The 9,027-nt window shown below is 40.7% G+C and overlaps 1 long non-coding RNA gene across 1 annotated transcript; it reads right to left on the bottom strand.

The window, feature by feature from the left end:
• Window positions 1–993: 993 nt before the first annotated feature.
• LOC122875304 lies at window positions 994–7,971 on the bottom strand. The gene is made up of 2 exons (XR_006377791.1): window positions 5,731–7,971; window positions 994–2,420 (listed from the first exon to the last, which is right to left on the bottom strand). It is a non-coding gene; the product is annotated as an uncharacterized LOC122875304 (long non-coding RNA).
• Window positions 7,972–9,027: the final 1,056 nt, after the last annotated feature.

The following is a 9,027-nucleotide window of genomic DNA, read 5'->3' as shown; positions in this document are numbered from 1 at the left end:
CCATGACTGTCAGTGTGTGTGAATTAAAGCGGTGGGTCGAAGTGAGAAAAAGCATAAACTTGTACGACATTATAGAAAATAAGATACCAGTTTGTTAAATATCTCATTTGAATACAAAGACTTGTTTGTGTTCAGGGACAGGGATGTAAATATTATGAAAATGAATGTTATCATATAAATATTGCATCAGAATGCCTGCCTGTAACTTCTCTCATGCATACTGCTTTTGATATATAATCTACAACTCAGAAACTATTTTCATTTCAGTATAAAGGCAATACATGTAAAATGTCAAATACTGGATGAAAACTATGACGTCATTAATTCCCTCCACATTTATTGGTTTTTCATCAAAAATACATATCTTAAGGTAAGACTGGTGATATGCAGTAACCCTCGATATAAGGATGATGATTAGATTTTATAGATACTCTTTGAGCCTGCTGAAACGTCCCCTATAGGATGACCTGACCATTAGTCAAACAGGACGCGTTGAGCTCCGTGGACCCGATAGCTCTGTCCTTCATGAGCACATCATCACCTCAGTGGGGCCATCTACTCCTCTTCAATCAGCATACCTGTCAGTCAGTATGGTGCCTGACATCACTGCTGTAGTGTCTTCATGAAGTCAAGGTGGCGAGGCCATTTTGAAATTATTCCTTATGGACAAGAAGACGTGCACCGTACCTTATGGCTAGCAGTTTGTGAGCAGAAACCATTTGTAGTAGTGTGAGTTTGTCATTGCATTAAATAAAAACAATCCCACAAACACATGGGTACATTTGACAAAACAATCTCACCTCAAGGTCCATTTAGTGGCTTCTCTGGAGCTTTCAGTCGTATACAATCACCCTCTTTTTTACCTATCAGATAAAGGCAAAAAGCCCAAAAAATAATCTTAAAACAAAAAGCTACTAAATGGACTTTGTGGTGAGATTGTTTTGTCAACTGCTGTTTCCAAGGTCAAGAAGGAACATTCACTCTGAAATTGGATGTATTTTTGCAAGTTATTTATTTGCTCCATTAAATCCAACAGGTGATGAGACTATTTAAACACTTATGTTATGTAATATATTTTCAAGAACTGAGTCAAGTTTAATGAGGGAGATGGATTAAATCCAGCCATTTCAATTAATTTCAGCTGAAGCTAGAAAACCTTGAGTGCTCAGAAGAAATAATCTCCAGTTGACAGATGAAGTCCAGGGATATGTAAATGTACGGTAGCGGCACTGAAAACTTTTATTGCGATTAATTTATTTTATCTGTGACATGTATTACGGACACAGCAAACACCTTAATATAATTTTACACGTTTATTACAACAAAATACAGGTTAATTTCAGTATTTCATAAATATGTAGAGCAACCTCTGATTGTCTCAAAACTGTATAAAGTTGCGATCCCTTACACTGATTTGTTTTGATGAAATCTAAATAGTACATTTCATAATCATTTTAAAGTAAAAAAACTACATAGAGAAAACTTTGTAATGGGATGACAAGCACGCCAGTTGGTAGCAGACTTCAGTCAGAGAATGAGCCTTTAAAGTGAAACTATGTAGCTTTTAAAATAAGAAAGGCAGCGTTCTTCCTCTTACAAATGAAATGTTGAATTCAAAGGCAATACAACGCACCATAGCTCAATTCAGTACACTCAGGGGTTTTGCTGCTACATCCTTACTTGGTCTGGTATGACCAGTAGCTTATGGTGGCTAATGTTAGCAAACTTTAGATATTGTTGTGTAACTTAAATCACTGAGTCTGACTTTGTGACTCTTCTCTGCTTACTACTGTTACACTACGTTTTTGCATTTACCTTATCTCTTAGTTGGCAGTTATGGCCACTGTTCAGGAAGACTTAATTATCCAAAATACATTAAATAACAGAATTTATTAATGAAAGTGGAATCATGATAAATGTATATTTGAGTCAATGAGAGACACAGTGAGGGGAAAAAAAAAGATTTAACAAGAAGCAGGTTGCAGCTGTGACCAGTTAGTGAATGAAGCAGGAGAGTACAGTAATTTATACAAATGTGACCCACTTTTTGGCATCACAAGAACATCTCATATTTCAGTTTATTCATGTACAACGTCTGTACATGCTGATAGTCCACCTCCCAGAACACTGATTTCATATGGTGCTAGAGACTGGGTACAAACATCTATGTCACCAAATGAAATCAGTTTCTGAGTGCAGTCCTCAACTCGACAAGCCTTCTGATTTGATAGACAGTGCATTATGCTTGAAACATGCAATACAAGACATGTTGGATACAGAGAAAGAGATCCTTGATGTTGTGTAATATGGACTGATGAGCCTTGTTTTACTAATTGGATGCAGATGTAGGTCAAAAGTAGCTGTTGTTTGAAGAGGGCAGCTGTCCTGTATTTGCTCCTCTCTCTGCACGATGGCCCGTTCTACAAACAAACAGCAGAGGGTGTGGTTACATTGAAAGCCAGAGCCAAACCAATGACCCAGCGGTGGAAATTTTTTTAAAGTGAACCTCTTGAAGTTCAAATGGATATTTTTGTAGAGACAGTGTCAGCAAAGCTTGGAGGAAACCCCCGGGTGTCTCCTGGTACTCCACCTACCTGGGTCAGCAGGCCGCACCTCCACCAGAGACCAAACTCATCACAACCAAACATCATTACAGTAAAACAATCATATCAGACTGACGTGGTAAAACTACAAATAGATTTTTCTACTGATTAAACAAACAAGATACATGTTAATTATTAAGCTGGTAGGTGGACTTTGTAACCTTTGGACAGAGCCAGGCTAGCTGTTTCTCCCTGTATCCTGTCTTTGTGATAAACTACATTAAATGTGCACCATAAAGGTCTAGGAGGTCTAATAATAATGCTTCCACCATAGTAGCTATGACTCATGTTTGTTCCCAGATGGCTTCATTTGAACAGGGGGTGAAGGTTTATCACATGACACACTGCTCATCACACCTCCTCTTCCCCTTCCTTCCTACCACGTTCATCAGCCAAATCTCATCTAAATAAACATAAACACAACACGCAGAGACAAAAATATGTAGAATAACAGATGTTTTCATGCAAGGAAAAGATTTGTCGCAGTGCAATCTTGCCACATCACACAAAAATATTAAATTCTACCCTCCTCTGGGTTTGATGGTAAATGCTCTGTGTCAACAAACTGGGATGATGAGTGAGACACAGCTAAATGAGAGAAACCCCGGTAGGCTTCCAAACTGTAGTCATCAATTTGTCTCTCATCACCACAATATTTTTGTCTGGAGTCATAAAGCATCCAGGAATTCAGAGCAGGAGTGAGTCAATCAGTCATCACTCGGATATGAGGCGCAGAGATCAGTGGAGACTCTGCTTCATGGAGAAGGAGGATATGATATGTGTCGTTGCCCTGAGCTCTTCCTGAAGGTGGTGTGTATTTCGTTGCAGCTTCATGTTCGTATCGGACTGAATGCTCCTCAGCGCGCTTAAGTGAGTTCACACCTAGGGCAAGCAGAGCAATTATCCTTAATGGCGGAAGGTATAACCCCATGAATCATGTGCCTGTGAGGCATATAGATGACGAAGGGAGGAGGGAGTGAATCTAGTGGAAAGGTTTTCTATTCATCATGACATGAACATGGACACAAAATTGACATTTAGGTTCTTCAAGTATTGACTGATGAATTTGATCAGTTGAGAAGATGAGGGGAACATGAGTCAGCCAAACCTTGGGGTGACTTAAACCTTTTTGAAGCATTTAACCTTTAAAACGGCACTTTTACTAAGCAACAAAACAGAAAAATGACTGGTGTTTCATTCTGAGATGATCTACTCCCAATGAAAAGTCTTTTTTGCTCATGTGACATGCAGACAAATATAAGCATCATCAAAGAGGTCCTGCTTCTCAGGTTAAAGGAGTTGTTCAACATTTTTGGAAATACACTTATTTGCTTTCTTGCTGAGAGTTATATAAAAAGTTTGATACCACTCTCGCATCTGTTCATTAAATATGAAGCTAAAGTCAGCAGCCAGTTAGCTTAGCTTAGTTAGCTTAGCTTAGCATAAAGACTGGAAACAGCGGGAAACAGCTAGCCTGGCTCTGTCTGAAGGTAACATAAAGCTCACAAATTAACATGTTATATGTCATTTGTTTAATCCGTAAAAAAACATAGTGTAAAAACAGCAAGTTTTAGCGAACTTTATAGGTGCTGTTACTGTGGATTTTGTTACCTTTGTACAGAGTCAGGCTAGTTTCCAGTCTTTATGCTAAGCTAAGCTAACCGGCTGCTGGCTGTAGCTTCATTATGAATGGACAGTAGTATTAATCTTCTTATCAAATTCTCGGCAAGAAAGTGAATAAGCCTATTTCCTAAAATCTGCTTTAAGAGAAGTGTGACAGGACTCTACAGGATGCTTCTAGGATCAGAAAGCCAGTAAGGAGGAGCGCCTCGATAGCCAAATGGTTACAGCACATTCCACGTGGTCGCAACCGTCGCCTGTTCGAGTCCAGCTGTTGGTAAGCTTTGTTCCATGTCACATCTCTCTCTTTCCTGTCTGCCTCACTGTCTAATAAAGGTATAAAATAACCTTTAAAAAAAGAAACCCAGTGAGGCTCTGGCCAGATGGAAAAAACCCATGCAGTCTATGATGTCAACAATTCAACTGAGATGTGTGCCAAGACAACAACTCTGCTTCTTTTACTTAAAGCAATCAACCTTGTGACAGATGAGTCATAAAAAATATTTCCTGGGCTTTTCATTTTGAAGAGGCAGCAGTGGACAGGCTCCTGTTTATGATAACATATCTGTTATGTATGAAGACGAGTGCATAAGAGAAACAGAAATGGATTTACTTTTGTCAAAATATGGAAATAAATGTCATCGTATTTGATGTTGGAGGATGAGCAACCAGGGGATTTTAGAGACAGTCTGCCGTTAATTATTCTGGACCTTTATCGCCTTGCCTGAGATCAGTGACTGTGTGCAGACAAAGGAAGACTTCATTAGACGAAGGATTTAAATGACAGAATGAGGTTTGCAGGGAGTGTGTTCTGTAGCTATATATACCCACACCAATGTAGGACAGGATCCAGGTGTGGTCACCTGGCACTCACATATGCAACATTTATATGAGAGCAAGAGAGCAAAATAAAGACAGAAAATGCCATGGACACACATAAACCCAAGATAATTAAAAATTCCTTTATGAGTAATGAAGGAATGATGTTGAGCCTCACAGTCACACCAAGTGGCATCACATTTCTCTGTACAGAGAGAAAGAAAGTGTTTCTCTGGGAGGGCTAAGAGACAGAAGGACTACTTCTAATACTTTTATCATTGCATTTGAGAACACAGAAGAAACCTTCATGCTGGACCTCCTCGTGGAGAGATCGCTGATTCATTTCCTCCCACCATTATCTCAAATTTGTTCATCTTGTTAATAGTAGAGTTGTTTACTTTTTCAGTAAATGCTACTCAGGGAAAAAAAAATTTATAGCCAAACAAGCCTTGACAGCAAGTGTTTTAAGACATAAAGAGAAATCAAGTCACTGGGCATGGCTACAGGTGACTGACTGTGCTTCAAAAATAGACTGAAAGTGAAACTGCTACGTCATTTTTCGTAACACCCCATTCAATTACGCAATTTATCACACAAGTTGTGAAACAGTAGGACTGTAAGTAAAAACATATCTTTACAACACTGAATAACCCAAAAAATTAACACATACATGAGCACAGACACTAACCTGTTGCAAATGATCTGTCACCAATCACACTTGCTGCTCCAACTAAAAGCTGGTCCCGCCTCGCACTGTACTGAAGTGTACTATATTATGCTGCACTGTAGGCGCCGTAGTCCTCAGGGTTGTCTTCTCTCTGTATGGATGTGTTTGTGTGGATGGACACACTGAGCGGCTGAGGACTTATGAGATGGAGATGCCAGGCAGAGCACAGCCCCCTCTCCTCTCTCTCTCCCTCTCTCTGCTCTGTACAGTCAGAGTGAGCTGTTCATCCACCGCTCTGCCAGTCATTATTGTAACTGTGAGTCAACACGGGCTCCCACACACACAGAAACACACACACGCACACACACACACACACACACACGCAGAGAGACTGCGCTGTATTAATATCTTTATTTACAGTAAATTATAAGGATGTAAACATTGGAGATATGAATGTTTTGCAAGCCTTAAAAAACCAGTTTGCCTCTCACAAGATAATTAACCATACAGGAAATAAAAATTACAGTAGCACCTTCTTAAACTCATTCACTCTCTCACAAACATCAAACACCCGGCATGACAAAGCACCTTGCTCTCGCGAAGCAAACAAGCAATTACTCTACTTACACATTTCATCCACATCCTCCAGAGCTATTACCTCCATGCTTGTACATGACTAGCTCTAAAATGCAGCGAAAACAACACAGCAGTATCTTTCCTTGGTTTCCCTCATTTACGAGTGGATTACACTCCCGACCTCCTTCAAATGAGCAAAATAAATTGTGTGTAGAGAAAACAGGAACATAGCTTTGTTAAACTAACCACAACTTGAAGTATCTAATTATTACCAGAACAAGCACAGCTTACGGAATACAAACTCTGTAACTTCCTCCAGTAAAACCACACAAACTGGGGAATTCCCCGGCCGAGGGGGAAATGGAGGGATGAAATAGTATCCGCATGGTGATGGCAGGTAAGAGGCCACGAATCACAGAGCAGGAATCTCACCCTGCATTCCTCTGCTGTGACAGGAAATGGAATAATTGTGCCTCTGTCAAAGGCATAGTACATTCACACACATGCATACGTAAGTCCAGCCCCCCATCACCCAACACATGCTTCCTTTCCCAGTATCCATTGCTATATCGTGAGTCAGCTGACCACAAGATGAGTCGCTCCTGCTCCTCCTTTCATCTGTCCATCCCGAAGGCGCCAAAGGAAGTGGCTGTGAGAGCTGAGTCACATCAACTTCTCACCCTGGTCTCACCCCTCCTCATCATCACTACAACAACATTCACACTTTAATCCTGCAGTCAGTAATCCACTATCCTCCTACAGCGCTGTGTGCACCTGCTACTAGTCTCTCCTCCTCTGACCTCCTACCCTCCTCTCTTTCGCTTTAATGCATCCTTCCAACTGTGTCTGAATCCACAGCCACAGCATCGCAAGGAATGCCTTTCTTAGATGTCCACAGTCCTGCGGCCAGCCTCTGCTTACTACCCAACGATCCCTAATCCTCACCAGAGGACAGCTTTGCCTTAAAGACTCCGAGAGACTGAAAATATCTCTTCTCTTCACTGTAATGCGCTCAGTGTTTCTCCTCCTCCTTCTTCTTCTCTCTGTTTGTGTAACTCTGACAACAAGCATACACACATGAGCTATATCGAGACTGTTTCAGTGCAGATCTTGCTGTCATGACCCAGCCTGCTGAACTGTCAAATGCTCAGTTTTACTTCACAGTCTGCAGTGAACTTAGAGCTACATCAAGACAGCCTGACTGCCTTGGTTGGTGTTAACTTTTGTCCTTGTTGGGGGAACATAAAGCAGAAGTTGAAGAATCCGAGTGGAATTACAGAAATAGACATTTTGGGAAATATGCTTATTCACTTTCTGGCCGAACGTTAAATAAGGAAATCGATACCATACCTGTCCATTAAATATGAAGCTACAGCCAGCAGCTGGTTAGCTTAGCTTAGCACAAAGACTGGAAACAAAGGGAAACAGCTAGCCCGGCTCTGTCCAAAGGAGACAAAATCTGCCTACCAGCACCTCTAAAGCTCACTAATTAACACAATGTGTCTTGTTTGTTTAAACCGTACAAAAACCATAGTATAAAAATTAGTTGTGGTTTGTGACATGTCTTGACATCACAATGACCAGCAGAGACTCCAGGAAGTTACTGCACCTGTTTTTTTAAATACTTTTACACTTCACACACGTGTTTTTACAGCTGTTTCCATTCTTTAAGCTAAGCTAAGCTAACTGGCCACTGGTTGTAGCTTCATATTTAGCGTACAAACATGAGAGTGGTTTTAATCTTCTCTTCTAACTCTTGGCAAGAAAGATAATAGGTGAATTTCCCAAAATGTTGAGCTATTCCTTTAAAGTGGCGATAATCAATATTTTTATAATAAGAATGTACAATGTAAAAACAATGTGACAATGTTAAAGGGGTCAGTCGTAGTGATGAACCTACAGAGAATTATCACTATCATTATCTGTAGCTCCCCTCAGCTTTACGGAGCTTTATATCGAGTTTCAGCTCATTGTTTAGCTGTCCGGTCCACTACTTTGTGTGTACTTAGTGTCGTTTTTGGCTGCAGCAGGCAGCTGTTTTCAGAGAAAAAGCTCTAAAAACCCACTGCACACTACCTGCTCAGCACCAAACTGCAGAAAAGACACAATTAGCGACTAGCTGGTGAACACAGTGGAGCATTTAGCAGCCAAAGAACCAGATATTTTCGTCAGGAGTTGGTAGAGACAGAGCTTAAAGGTGAGTGAATATTGGACATTCATTAGATGGACACAAAGACGACTACAAATAATGATAATGTCGCTCTGTAACTGCTGGATGCGTAAATAACCAACTGTTTGCTGGTTGCCACTGAAGTGCAATGCAGACAGACTGCACAAAGACAGGACGCATGAACGTAGGATGTTGATACAGCAGGGGGAAGATGGGTTAGAGAGGGAGGGTAAGTAGAGTCTTTAGGAAAAATGGAGGTAATATCTTGAATGTGTATTGAAAAACTACCCAATAAACAGTAAGTTGCAAAAATGACACACTGATGGTTGCTGTATGTCTCTGTGCATTACAAGTAGATCATGTTACACCTACCGTGACCTGGGCCCTGTGGGCTTGTTAAGGTAATATCCCATCAGACGTCACACTCTCCCTCGGGTTCAGCAGGCAACAAAGCGACAAGAGAAAACACACACAAAAAAAACAAGCAGCGTTATGTAACAATCCTACTCGAGTAGTCTGCAGGCTTCAGACGCGTCCTTAGTAACAATCACTATAGCACCACCAAAGAAAGG

The sequence above is a fragment of the Siniperca chuatsi genome, linkage group LG4 (genome assembly GCF_020085105.1).
Source record: "Siniperca chuatsi isolate FFG_IHB_CAS linkage group LG4, ASM2008510v1, whole genome shotgun sequence".
NCBI classification, from domain to species: domain Eukaryota; kingdom Metazoa; phylum Chordata; class Actinopteri; order Centrarchiformes; family Sinipercidae; genus Siniperca; species Siniperca chuatsi.
This window is presented reverse-complemented; position numbering and strand designations above follow the sequence as displayed.